The sequence below is a fragment of the Arachis ipaensis genome, chromosome B6 (assembly GCF_059453495.1).
Source record: "Arachis ipaensis isolate K30076 ecotype BB chromosome B6, ASM5945349v1, whole genome shotgun sequence".
Lineage (NCBI taxonomy): Eukaryota > Viridiplantae > Streptophyta > Magnoliopsida > Fabales > Fabaceae > Arachis > Arachis ipaensis.
The window spans coordinates 118056653-118070029 of record NC_142441.1 but is presented as its reverse complement, the minus strand read 5'-3'; the positions used below and the strand labels follow the sequence as shown (position 1 = coordinate 118070029).

The following is a 13377-nucleotide window of genomic DNA, read 5'->3' as shown; positions in this document are numbered from 1 at the left end:
GGTTTTGGTTGAGATATATTATATGGTCATATATGTGATTATGATTATTGATGCCTTGATGGTATGATGATGCATTAGAGATATGTTTGTCGTGATATATGCTTGAGGAATGATTAAGGTTGATTTGTGGGTAAAGCCACGTGATAGTGAGTACGATATTGATTATGTATAATGATGGTTGATTGGAAATAGTGTTGTTGAAATTTGGCATGAGAAAGAGTATATGATATGTAAATGTGTTTGAGTTTGAGAAAGTGTCAACGTGCGAGTTGAGGAGGCTTGATGTTGATTTTGGTATATTTTGATTGATTTCAAAGAAAAGGCTGAAATTGGCATGTTTTGATTGATTTTGAAAAGAGTTGAAAATGGCTTGTTTTGAAAATGGCACTTTGTGGTTTTGTATGGAAACATGGTTTTGGGGCATACTTTGACGGGACATAACCTGGACTACGGATCTCTGTTTTCTGCCAAATCTATTTAGAAATGAAATTAGATCCGGGATGTCCATGCCGTTCGAAGGACGGGTGAAAAACGATTTAAAATGAGAGAGTTATGTCCGTCAGAAGATTGGGGGTTGAATCTGTAAATTCTGCAGCTTTTAACTTAGAAAATTTTTAGCAGAACGACCCTACGCGCGTAGGCGCACCTGGCGCGTGCGCGCCGTTCTTCCAGAAAGCACCATCCACGCGTGCGCGTGGTGTGCACGGGCGCGTCGATGCGCTGTACCAAATGCCCAGCTATTTTCCAGAGAGTTGTGCCAGGGTCGTGCCAGTTTTGTGCCTGGGCGCAAGAGCACCCACGCGTACGCGTGGCTGACGCTTGTGCGCCGTTTGGATATTTTTCAACCCGCGCGTATGACGCTTGCGCGTCGATGAGTTTTTGGCCATTCACGCGTGCGCGTGGAGTGCGCGTACGCGTGGCCCTGTTTTCATGCCAAAGTTGATTTTTGAGTTTTTAAAGCCAAACCTCATACTTTTAAGCCTCCGATCTCACCCCTTATGTATCAAATCATTATGGTATGCCTAGCAATGAGGAAGGAGCTAGGGGATGTGGTAACTTGCGAGTGAAGCAAGGGAAAAGGTTATGATCAAGGATGATCAGATATGATTATATGAGATATGGAGGATGGCGGTGGAAGTACCGTGTATGCCATGAGCCGAAGGGCTATATTTATTGATAAATGGTTGGTTCTTGATTGGACCATGAGCCGGATGGCTGAGTTCTTGCCGGATACGGCGGAGCCATGTTGATAAATTGGCTAGTTCTGGATTGAACTGTGAGCCGGGTGGCTGAGTTATTGCCGAGTTACGGCAAAGCCATTATGGATTATGGCTGAGTATAAAGGCATATATGATAAATTAACGAATATGATAAATGAATAATGATGAAAAATGTTGAATGTAAGCATGCTTGTGTTTTCTCTCTGGTTCTAATGGCGACAGGGCGCAGATACCCTCTAATGGCGACAGGGCGCAGATACCCTCTAATGGCGACAGGGCACATATTCCCTCTAATGATATTAATACGCAACAGAGAGACTGTGCCCGGGTTAGCTACCGGACATGTCGGGTTGGCTTGATAACCGACAGATGATATCATCAGCCATAGGGCAGGCATTCATCATTTGCATATGTTTGAATTGTTTGGGTTTGCCTATTTGTTTTGGATTTCTACATTATATATGCTAAGTTACCTGATTATGTGCTAGTTGTTCTACTTGTACCCTAATTGTGTATTACTTGCCTGTATTGCTTGTGTTTGTACAACTGAGAGGCCCCTCATGTTGGTGTCGGTGGAGGTTGAGGGCTGTTCTTGATGAGATGAATTGATGATGCGATTGCATGATGATGGTGATCATTAGTTGAGATGATTTGAGCTCCTTGGGTAGACGCATTGATGTGGTTTCACTAGTTCCAGGGAGGGCATGATATATTGATATAGAATTGCTGAGACAGCACGACTGATGATGGCTTTGTTTATGATTCTGAAATCTGATTCGTGGGAGAGTCAGCGAGTTGGGAGTCATATGAGATGTGATCTAGATTTAGTATTCCCTTACGACAGATGCCTATTTATAGATTAGTGAGAATCTAGGCTGGATACTTGGTGAAAAGGAGTTTAGGATGCTTGGTGAGTTTTTATTGCAGTGCATTGTATTTATTTGGCACTTTTACCGTACTGGGAACCCATGGGCCCGGGGTTCTCATTCCGTATATATCTCTTGTTTTTCAGATACAGGTCCAGGTGCTCAGAAGTGAGTTTGTGGGTCGTCTGAGAGACGGCGAAGATCTTTATTTCCTCTACTTTGTGTTTGATTAGAATCTCTCCACCTATGTTTTGAAAAGATTATATTATGTATTAAACTCTTTTGGAACTTGCCTATAGAGGCTCTTATGTTTCCTTTGGGAGAGATTAGGATATACTGTTGTCATCTACTTTCATACTGTACCCTAGCCGGCCTAAACTTCGCGGGTCGCGACTAGTGGCTATTTACTTATGTTATATATATCTATCTGTTATCTATCTCTTAATCTTCTCTACGCCTTGTCTGTATATCATTTTCGGCTTCACGATTTATCTTTTATTGTCGAAACGTGAGTGATACGTCTTCGCGATTTTATTTCTACACTTTTCAGGCTTCTCGATTAATACTCTTTTCGAAATTACCTATATTTATATATTAAAAATCCACCTGAGAGTCGTACCACCGTAATATCATTGACTTATGACTCGAGCATAAGGATTTGAATATTAGGGTGTTACATCACCTAACCTGCTTATTTTAATAATCTTTTTGTGGATGCCTCATCATTGAGTCAGCCTTGTACCGGAACCATTCCATTAGATATTAAGCATGATAATTGTCGCATTAGCTAGCATACATCCCACAAATCTGGACTTACCACCATCGATAAACTCTACTACTTCAGAGTTCACAACCAGATTGTTTGTATGATTATTGGACCTAATGATGTCATATTCCCTATCTATACAGTAAACAACATTTAGGGTGATACATAAGAGTAAAAAAAAAAAGCTATTGAACAAAGGTACATTTGTGAAAAAAATAAACAAGAAAAAGACCTCCTCAAGCCTTGCTATCTCATCAAGCTCGTCAAGTAAATGGGATATGCATCTAACTCGGCAACACAATCCCTCTTCTTCTTGCAAGGGCTACCCACCGGACCTAGACTTCTTGCATCCAGATCCAGTGCACTTTCTTTTGTAAGCTTTGCTCTCTGAAACATGGGGAGTCCCTTGGTCTTAACCAGCACATAATCACAAAACTCATTAGTTGGCTTCACTACTTATTTGGTAATGTTTGCACAATCTACCTCCAACTCGTTGCATAGATTCTGAATCCATGTCATTACCTTTATAAACACATTGCAATGCTAAGAGCTGAGGAAACAACATCCATTGCAATGTTGAATGCACTGCATCATGACGAAACCTAAATGCCCTCTCACATATATCAACAATTTTCTACCCATAATCTACCAAGGCCTTTGCATGCTTAATCCATCTTTTCAATATCAATACCTCAGGAATGACACTCAGATGATTGTATTTCATGACAAAGGATCCAAAAATATTATTAGAGGGCCAAAAATATATAATATTGAAGTAAGATTTATGTAAATAAATTATATAATGTAAAATGCATTACAAAAATATATTGATAGAGAATATATTTTAAAATGTAAAAAATATATGTGTACCCTTTACTAGCAAAGTGGTACACTAATTGATGACACATTATCTTAAGCAATTTTTAGGATTCTTTTTCAATTGTTTTCTTAGATTTTAATCAAATTTCTTATGTTTTCTAGTGAAATTTCATAAATAATCAAGTATTTAGAGTTGTGTTAGTCTTTTTGTGTTTTCAGGAATTTTTTACTCAAAATAATCAAGAATTAAAGCCTTTTTAGCAAGAAAACGCAAAATTGGTTCAAAGACGGTCCAACTAGGCCCAAGAGGCATCAAACCGAATGCTTAACCTTCTAGCTTGGATGCCCGGCGGCTTTCCTTCAAGCTAGCACACACGCCTGGCAGTTGCACCACAAGCCCTGCGTCCCCTCCTCTCCAAGTGGCACAAGTCCGGCGGCCCACCTTGCAAGCCCGACGTCCCTCCTCCAAATTGATGCAAGTCCGGCGTCCATCTAGTCCTAGAGATTATTTGGGCCTATGCCCAAATTTGAAGACACGCGCCCGGCTTCCACAAACCTCAACTCCTAGGATACAACATTTATTAAGGCCCAAGTTCAATTATACAAATCATTAAAAGCCTTAATCACATCCGAAAATTGAAGATTCAAGATTCAAAAAGATTAAAAGCCTTAATGAAATCCTAACAACCAAATCTTTATATTTCCAAAAGATAAGATTAGGATTAGTTTTGAATTTGAATTTTAGATAGAACTTAGAATATAAATAAGTGAAACTTATTCATAGAGAGGATCATAATCCATCGAATCACAAATCCCTCTCATCATTAGGATTTTTTTTATCCTGAGTCACTAAACCTCCCCATTGAAGGTTAGGAGCTCTGTTTAGTTTTAGAATTAATAATGTAAGTGTTTTCTTTATTTTAATTCATGCTTCTTTACTTTTTCAAGATTGAATTTTGTTCTTCATCAATAAGGGTTGGAACTATTGGGAAATATTATAAATCCGTCTTGAATTCTGATTTTATATTTGAAAAAATTAATTTTGGAATTAGCTTAAAACTCATCTTACAATCTTTACTTATCTAGAGCTAGTTCAAATAAGTGACATATAATTCGGTTAGTAATAGTTCTTAAGAATTGTGTGGCTTAAAATCCAAACCGTTCTTTACCTCTTCTCTTGATTAGTTGACCAAGAGATTGGCGATTAATTGGGTTCAGAAAAATTAAATCACCAAGGGATTGGAGTTTAGTTTAAATGATTTGCTATGAAAAGATTTTGCATGCATTAAATAAGAAAGCATAAGCATTGTTCTTCCAAGAATCAAACATCTTCGAGGCCTTCAACATTCACATATATTGATTTTCTTTCAACTTCAAGCATTCTCCCGATTCTCTTCTTCTGTTTCTTCTTTTCTTCAAGATCCACAATCTAAAATCTAAGGTTTGATCGATCTAATTAGATATTTAATTAGACGTTGCTTGTCTTGATCCATTAATCCTTGTCGGAACGATATCCACTCACCGTGATATTAATCCGATGCACTTTTCGGTATCCATGAGCATTAATTTTTGCTCATCACTGATGATTTTTCATATCGCAAAATTCAATAGAATTTGTGTCAAATATTTCACTAATCTTCTTCTCAATGTAAATCAAAAGATAATTAACAAGAAATTTATCTTTCATTTTATTTTTGAGTCTATTCTTCACAGTATTCATAGCGAATAAAAACTCTTAGTTGTAGCAGTTGAAATAGAGAGAGTTAATACCAAGTGAATCAAACAATCAATCAAAGGCAACCCTTGACATAACTCAAAAAGTATGCACAAGTTACTCAATTCAGCATGATTAGGAACATCAACTTCATAATGTTGAGCTTGCATTCTAATATAAAATTTCTCTTAGTAACTAAAGTCATTTGGATAAAATTGTTTTACTAATTCATGTACATTCTAAACATTGAAGAATTTATTATTATCTCTGGGATCTAAAGTTAAACTTAAATTAAGTAAATTCCATCATACTATCATTGAATCTTCTATTAAATTCTTGCAATTGCATGTTAATTGTAACAAGAAATAAAATACACAATAATATTGCTGCATTAAAATCTGATCAATAATTTTGCATATTGACCTTTTCTAAGAATATACAATTAAAAATTAAAAATAATATAAATTCAAATAATTTTATACTCATGATCACATGGAATAAACAAGGTCTAAGCATTTTTCATGAGTTAGACACCAATAACAATGCTTTCTCTCACCGTTAATTTTACCAAAAAAAGAAATAAAAAAAAGAGAGAATGCATGCCAAGATGGGTTCAGCTACTCATGTCATATGAGATGATGACATAAGGCATCGTTTGGTTGATGTCTATGTCTATCAAAGACATGGACAAAGACATGAACACACCAATACATATACATTGTTTGTTTTATGATACATAAATTAAAGAGATATACGTTCACTCATAGATATCCATAAAAACATGTATTTTGTGTTTTTCAAGAAAGCTGAGACACAAATATTTTGTTTGGGACACAAATCAAAATATACTTTTGGACAAATTTACCTCTATTAATTTTTCAAAATCCTAAAACAACCATAAAACTGCATCACCATATTTCTTCTCTTCTTCCCTCTGTTGCTTCTCTGTCTCAACTCCTCCTTTCCCAAATCTGTTGCATCTCATCCTCCACTATCCCAAATTCTTTCAGTTGCTACGAATGCAAAGAACTTTGTGTTTACTCCCAAGATCGATGACTCTTTCTCTGAATCTATCTTTCTCATTCTCTCATTTCGGAACCACCGTCTTCAACGACGTCACATTCGCTACCTACATTTCTTTTGTCTTTGTCTTCATTTCTAGTGTTTGTCATCGCAGATCTGATGCCGCCATAACCATAGGCTCAAAGAAGATTGCTCGTTGCCCATTGCTGCACGAAGAACAAAGATCCTAATACGTCAATGATCTTCATTTTTGTTTTCTATTTTGATTTTAAGTTTTTAACCCCTATATTTAATCTTGTTTAAACTTGTTATAGGATTTTGTAGATATAATTATTTTAAATTTTGGTTTTATAATTTATTTTTTTCTAAAAAAATTATTTTTGACATTAGTGGGAGAAAGAAGATATGATAATACTTTTTAATTGAGGGTGAAATAGATAAAGGAAAAATATTCGTATTCTGTCTATCATGATTACAAAACACAATTGATTTTTGTTGTGCGTATATGTATGTGTTTGTATCTTTGTGTTTATGTCCTTGTATATATGTCTTATATGATAAACAAACGCAACCTAAAGTAACAAGAAAAAAATTTTACTAGTTGATGGTCACAAAGCATTTGCCTTATTGTTTAATAGTTCTATATAAGATCAAAGAAGTGGGTATCTTTAGTTTATAATATTGAGGCCATGGATGCTAAAAATGAGGGGCTCTGACAGTTTGAAAAAAAAGTTTTAGCTCCCTAAATTAAATAACTAAACCCTAACTAAATCTTCATAGCATCTGATTTTTTTTGTTTTCTTCTCTATCTCTCAATTCAGCTGGCTAAAGACTGATCTGTCATGAATTTAAACTCTATTGCATATACAAAATAGGTCTTATCATCGATTAATGTCATATACAACAACGTGATAAATCAAGTGTTTCTCTTTGAATGCACATGACAGTCATTAAATCAAGTAAGATCCTCATGTGTTTGACATTTTTCTGTAAGCATCATAGGCCATGCTTTTATTTTTTACAAGATTATGATTATAATTATGATTAGATTATTTTAAAAATAAATATTTTATTTATCAAAATATACAATTTATAGTATTTTTATCAAAATGCATCTATCTCTTATCTCGTTTCCAATGTAAACGAAATAATACTACATGTATTTCGTTTACACTAAAAACGAGATAAGGCTGATAAATCACATTTTGATGGTTTATTTTGTATTGAATTTGGTAGAATTCATCAACTTGTCCCACATTTATTCACTAAAATAGCATGATTTTGTGAATTCTTCCTAAATTGTGCTTAAGAGTGAAAACATACTTTTTAGGCCTTAATTTGTTAATTTTGATTCACTTTAATTCCATTCGATGTCTTGATGTGTTTGTTGAGTGATCTCAAATTTAGAAGGCAAATATGGATTGAAGGAATGAGAAAAAAGCATGCAAAAATAAAGAATTCATGAAAAAATTTGAGTTTTGAGCATTTGACAACCATGCGTATGCACAAGCTTTCATGCGTAAGCACAATCGCAATTTTTTACAGCCACGCATATGCATAAACATTGATACATATGCACGATTGCATTTTTACAATCATGTGTACGTATGGTCAGGCATGCGTATGCACGAACGCAATCATGTGACTCACTTAAGAAAAGCGTGGTTGGTGATTTCTGGACCTTCTCAAGCCCAATTCCAACTCATTTCTGAAGTGTTTGAGGCCGAATTCAAGAAGGATCAAGGGAAGAGCAATTAGGTTTAGTTTAGAACATGTTTAGGTCATTTTTATAAAGAGAAAAGCTCTCTCTTCTCTCTAGAATTTAGGGTAGATTAGTTAAATTTCTCTTAGAATTAGGTTTTGATACTTGTCTTGATTTGGTTCTCCTTGCAATTTCTTGTTATTACATCTTTATTCTCTTAGTTTCATTTGTTATTTCCTTTATTTGTTCACTTTTATATTTATGAACCCTTGTTGATTTAGATTTCCATTAATGCAATTTGATATTTTTATGTTTTTTTTAAAAAAAAAAAACTCACCATGCATATGCATACTTACTGGTGCGTATGCATAGCCCTAAAATTGGATCATCTTGCGTGCGCAGCCGCTAGCCGCGTACGCAACCTTGCCAAACAGAAGCTACCTCCCACCTACAAGCTGCTCGCGTACGCAAACCACCCCCACCTTCCCTCATGCGCGTATCCACGGACTTTGGTGTGTACGCATAATTTCAAATTTTTATCCCCCATTAGGTTCGAACCCTCACTCTTCTTGAACGATAACCCATCCAACGTTTCTTTCTTCCCTCTTCTTTCCTCTTCCCTCTAACGTTCCCCCTTCCCTCCATTGTTGGACACCACCACCCCCACCACACCAGTCACCGCCGGCGATCAACCCAGCACCACCATCACCCTCTCCTTCTTCTTCTCTCTTTCTTTCTCTCTTCTTCTTTTTCCGTCTCTCTTCTTTTCCCCTCATACTTCCATTCATTCTCCATTACCATTTCATCTTCACTGTCACCGTTCACTGCCGCGGCGAACCACAGCCGCCAGCGCTGCCCCCACGCCACCACAACCACTTACATTTCCCTCTTCTTCCAACCCCAATCTCTTTATCTCTCCAACTCGGCTCAAACAAGAACAATGCACAACCCCTGTTTCCATTGCCGCTGCCCCTCACCACCACTCACTGCCTCAGCCCTGTGCGGCCACCTTGCTGGCCGTTTTTGCTGCAGCTACACCCCAGTCGTCCCTCCCTTTCCATCTTTTTGTTCCATTTTCTGTTTTTCAGATTTTTCCATTTTTTCCCTTTTTAATTTTTGTTTAGTTTAATGTTTCTAATTAGTTAATTTTGTTCAAATTAGGTTAGTTATAAATGCATCTTCTAGTTGATTTAGGTGGTTAGGTAATTTGAATTTAGTTCTAGCGGATTTAGATATGTTTTAATTGCTGCTGTGGTTCAGAATGGATTCAACTTTTCTCTGAATGTTGCCTTGGATGATGATGGCTTTGATCTTTTTCTGAATTGAGCTATGACTATTGCTATTGCTCAATCAATGTTGATTCACTCATGCTTAACCTATGTGACTGACTTGATTCATTTTCACCATGCTTAAATTACATTAAGTCACATAGAGCAGAAAATTTTCAATTCCTGTTTCAAACTTGTGACTTTCATGCTTCATGGCATTTTGGTGTTTGAATTTTCCTTGATTACCTTGTTCATCAATTTTAACTTTTTCAACACTATAATGTTTTAACTTATGCCAAGTGATTGTGACTAGTACTCACTTGATTACTGTGCTCTACACATCTATTTGCATTACTCACTTTGGCATAAGGCATATTTTTATGAAGTTGAATGTGACTTGTTTGTTTTGGAAATTGTTGAAATTTTTAGAATTAAGGATCATTCTTCCTATGCACATAACCTTTAACTTTTCTTTTTCTTTTTCAACTAACTATTTTCTTTTTATGCATGTATATCAACAATGCTTCTTTCTTCTCTTTACCTTTGATAAACAAACAAGTTGAGTGGCTCTTATGTGTTTGATTGCTTTGGAAGTTGCTGCTATTTACTTTTACCTTGAATTTGATGCATGCTTCCATTCAATTTTATATTTCCGTTCACTTCATATATATGCTGTTTTGTGATTCAGTTTTCTGCTTCTTGCCTGTTTATTATATATTCCTGCTTTGTGTGCCTTTATATCATGTTCATATCCCATTTCCTTTGCGTTGTTTTTTCAAATGGCTGACAGAAAGGGCAAGGGTAAGGCCATAAAGTCCGGAAAAAGAAAACGGACCTCACAATCTATTGATACATGCTGTGTTTTACGAGAAAAAGATTAGTGGGAGTGACAGAGTTGCTCAGAATACACCTTCTACTGATCCATATAAGTTCAGCAGCCTATATTTCAAGCAGAAGTTCGAAAAGTTCCTAAAGAAGAACTTGCATGTTGAGAGGAAATTCCAAATCCCGGATGAGCTAAGCGTGTACACCGATGACAAGATTGCTCAGCGGGGCTGGAGGTTCCTAGGTTGGAAACTTTCGATAGTGAATGCATCGTGGGTCTGGGAATTTTATGCTAACTACTACACTAGGGCCCTCGATGCAGTTCACCTGAGAGGCAAGAAGATTCTGATTACTGAAGAGGTCATTGAGCAGACCTTTCACGTTTTGCCTGGACCGAGTGGAAAAGATGCATATGAAGAGGCAGAAATTAAAAGGAAGATGAGGACTTTTGACTAGGACAGAGTGTTGACTGTGATTGCTAAACCTGGGAGTCCGTGGATATTTGGATCTGACAAGACGACTCCCCAGGGGATTTGTGTTTGTTCTTTGACCGATGAGGCCCGTATTTAGCAGCAGATTCTGTCCAATTATGTGATGTGGAGCACCCATAAAACCAAAATTACTTCTAATATGGCAGTCATGGTATGGTGTGTCCGGGAAGGTAAACAGGTGTACCTTCCAAGGCATATCAGACGATATATGGGGCGGGCTCACTATATTGGCAACCTCGCCTTTCCGTGCATGATTACTCAGCTAGCCACGAAGGTTGAGGTTATCTAGATGACCACAGATGAGAGACCGACAGTCACCGACCACAAGAGGGTAATTCCACATGGTGACTGGTTTGGACTTGAGCCTGCACCTAAACGATGAGACAGACAACAGCCAGCACCTTCTACAGAGACAAGACCTTCAGGCTCAGCTCCTTCAGCTTCAACACCTCCAGACTCCGCAGCACCACCATCATTCTTATAGCCACTTTACCGCCTGATCCTCCAGTTGACCAATGACATAGCTCGTTCGGAGCGCCGCTCCAAATGATGCTATGAGCACTTGAGGAGGATCATGATCTCTAGTGGCACTGACATCCCACCTGAGCCGGATACTCCATTAAAGCATTCTGATGAGGATGAGGCCCAGCATGATGAGTCGGAGGAGGCCCAGGACCCACCAGCAGGAGATGGTGGAGGTGATGCTAGTGACGACTCTTTCCACTCCTCCTGATTCTGAGGACCGAGGACTTTGCTGCCTTTTAAGTGTGGGGAGGTCGTCCGACTTCGGCTGGGTGACAACTTTTATTTCCGAACACTTTTAGTTTAGTTTTTCTTATTATGCTTTTTAGTTACTTTGTACATTGATAAACCACTATTTTATGGTTTATCTTGTACTCAATTGAGTGGTTTTTATCAACTCTTTACCCACTTATTCATACTATTTGCATGTTTTACATTTTCCTTCATGCTTTTGTGCTATGATTGAAAACATGCTTCTTTGATCTTATATTTGCTTATTATTAATCCACTCTTATTACCATTAGATGCCTTGATATGTGTGTTAAGTGTTTTCAGAGATTACAGGGCAGGAATGGCTCAGAGGATGGAAAGGAAGCATGCAAGAGTGGAAGGAATACAAGAAGTTGGAGAAACTGCTAAGCTGTCCAGCCTGACCTCTTCGCACTCAAACGGCTATAACTTTAGCTACAGAGGTCCAAACGACGCGGTTCTAGTTGCGTGGAAAGCTAACGTCTGGGGGCTTCGATTGGATATATAATTCGCCATAGCTGTTCTGAAGTTAGGCGACGCAAACGCGTGAATGACGCGTCTGCGTCGCATCTGCGAACCTCAACCCGCGCGGCCGCATGGACGACGCCTCCGCGTCAGTTACCTGCGACCTGAACGTAACAAAAATCGCAGGGGGCGATTTCTGGGCTGCTTTTGACCCAGTTTTCAGCCTAGAACACACAGATTAGAGGCTATAAAGTGGGGGAATGCATCCATTCATAGGGGAGCTCGCCAATTTAGTTACTTCTCATGATTTAGATTAGTTTTGAGAGAGGTTCTCTCCTCTCTCTTAGGATTTAGGATTTCTCTTAGTTTTAGGAATGACTCTCAATCCCAGGTTTAATGTTCCTTTATTTTAAGCTTCTCTTTCACTTTTATTCGTTCCATTACTTTAGTTGATTGTTTACTTTTACAATTTGATTTATGAATTCTTCCATGTTACAGATTACTCTTTTGAATTAATGTTATTTGAGGTATTTCAGTTTATTATTGCCCTCTTTTATTTATGCCACCATTGCTTCCAATCTGAAGACATTTTTTATTCCAGCAAATTTACTTTTTCCCCTTTTGATTTTGGTTAAGAAATCAGTAACTCAGGAGTTATCTTATCTCAACATAATTGATAACTGTTATTTTTGCTAATTGAACTGAACTTCAATAATCCCAACCTTTTCTTAGGAAATAAATAGGATTCGAAGATCAAACTAATTAGTCCCTTGACTTTCCTTTGCCTTAGTAAAGGTTAACTAAGTGGAATTAAGATTCAACTTTCATTGTTATTGATAAGGATAACTAAGTTTGGACTTCCAATTTCTCATACCTTGCCAAAAGTTTATTTTACAGTTATTTATTTATTTTTAATTGCCATTTAAATTATTTGTCATATTTGTTCCTCATTCTTGAAACCCCAAATTTACAATCTCCATAACTAATAATAAGAACATACTTCCCTGCAGTTCCTTGAGAAGACGACCCGAGGTTTAAATACTTTGGTTATCAATTTTTAAGGGGTTTGTTACTTGTGACAACCAAAACGTTTGTAAGAAAGGTTGATTGCTTGGTTTAGTAACTATACTTGCAACGAGTATTTACTATAACTTCTAAACCATCAATCTCCAGTTCTTTCAAAATGGCGTCGTTGCCGGGGAACTGCTAACGTGTGCCTTACTATTGGTTATTGTAAATATTTTTCTTTTACTTGTTTATTTATTTCTATTTTTCCTTTTTAATTTTATTTGCTACTATGAACTCTCACCCTTCTTGCTTTGAGTTTGGTTCTAACTCTGTTGAAGGAAATAGAAGCCACAGTAGGAATGTGCATCAAGGTCAGACCAATCAAGGATGGATGGAGCCAAGAGGATCTAATCAACCCTTTAGGCAACAACACCCTCCA

At 37.3% G+C, this 13377-nt stretch overlaps 1 pseudogene; it reads left to right on the top strand.

Moving 5' to 3' along the window:
* The first annotated feature begins 10157 nt into the window (after nucleotides 1–10157).
* LOC148562452 (uncharacterized) lies at nucleotides 10158–11427 on the top strand (annotated as a pseudogene).
* The last annotated feature ends 1950 nt before the right edge of the window (nucleotides 11428–13377 follow it).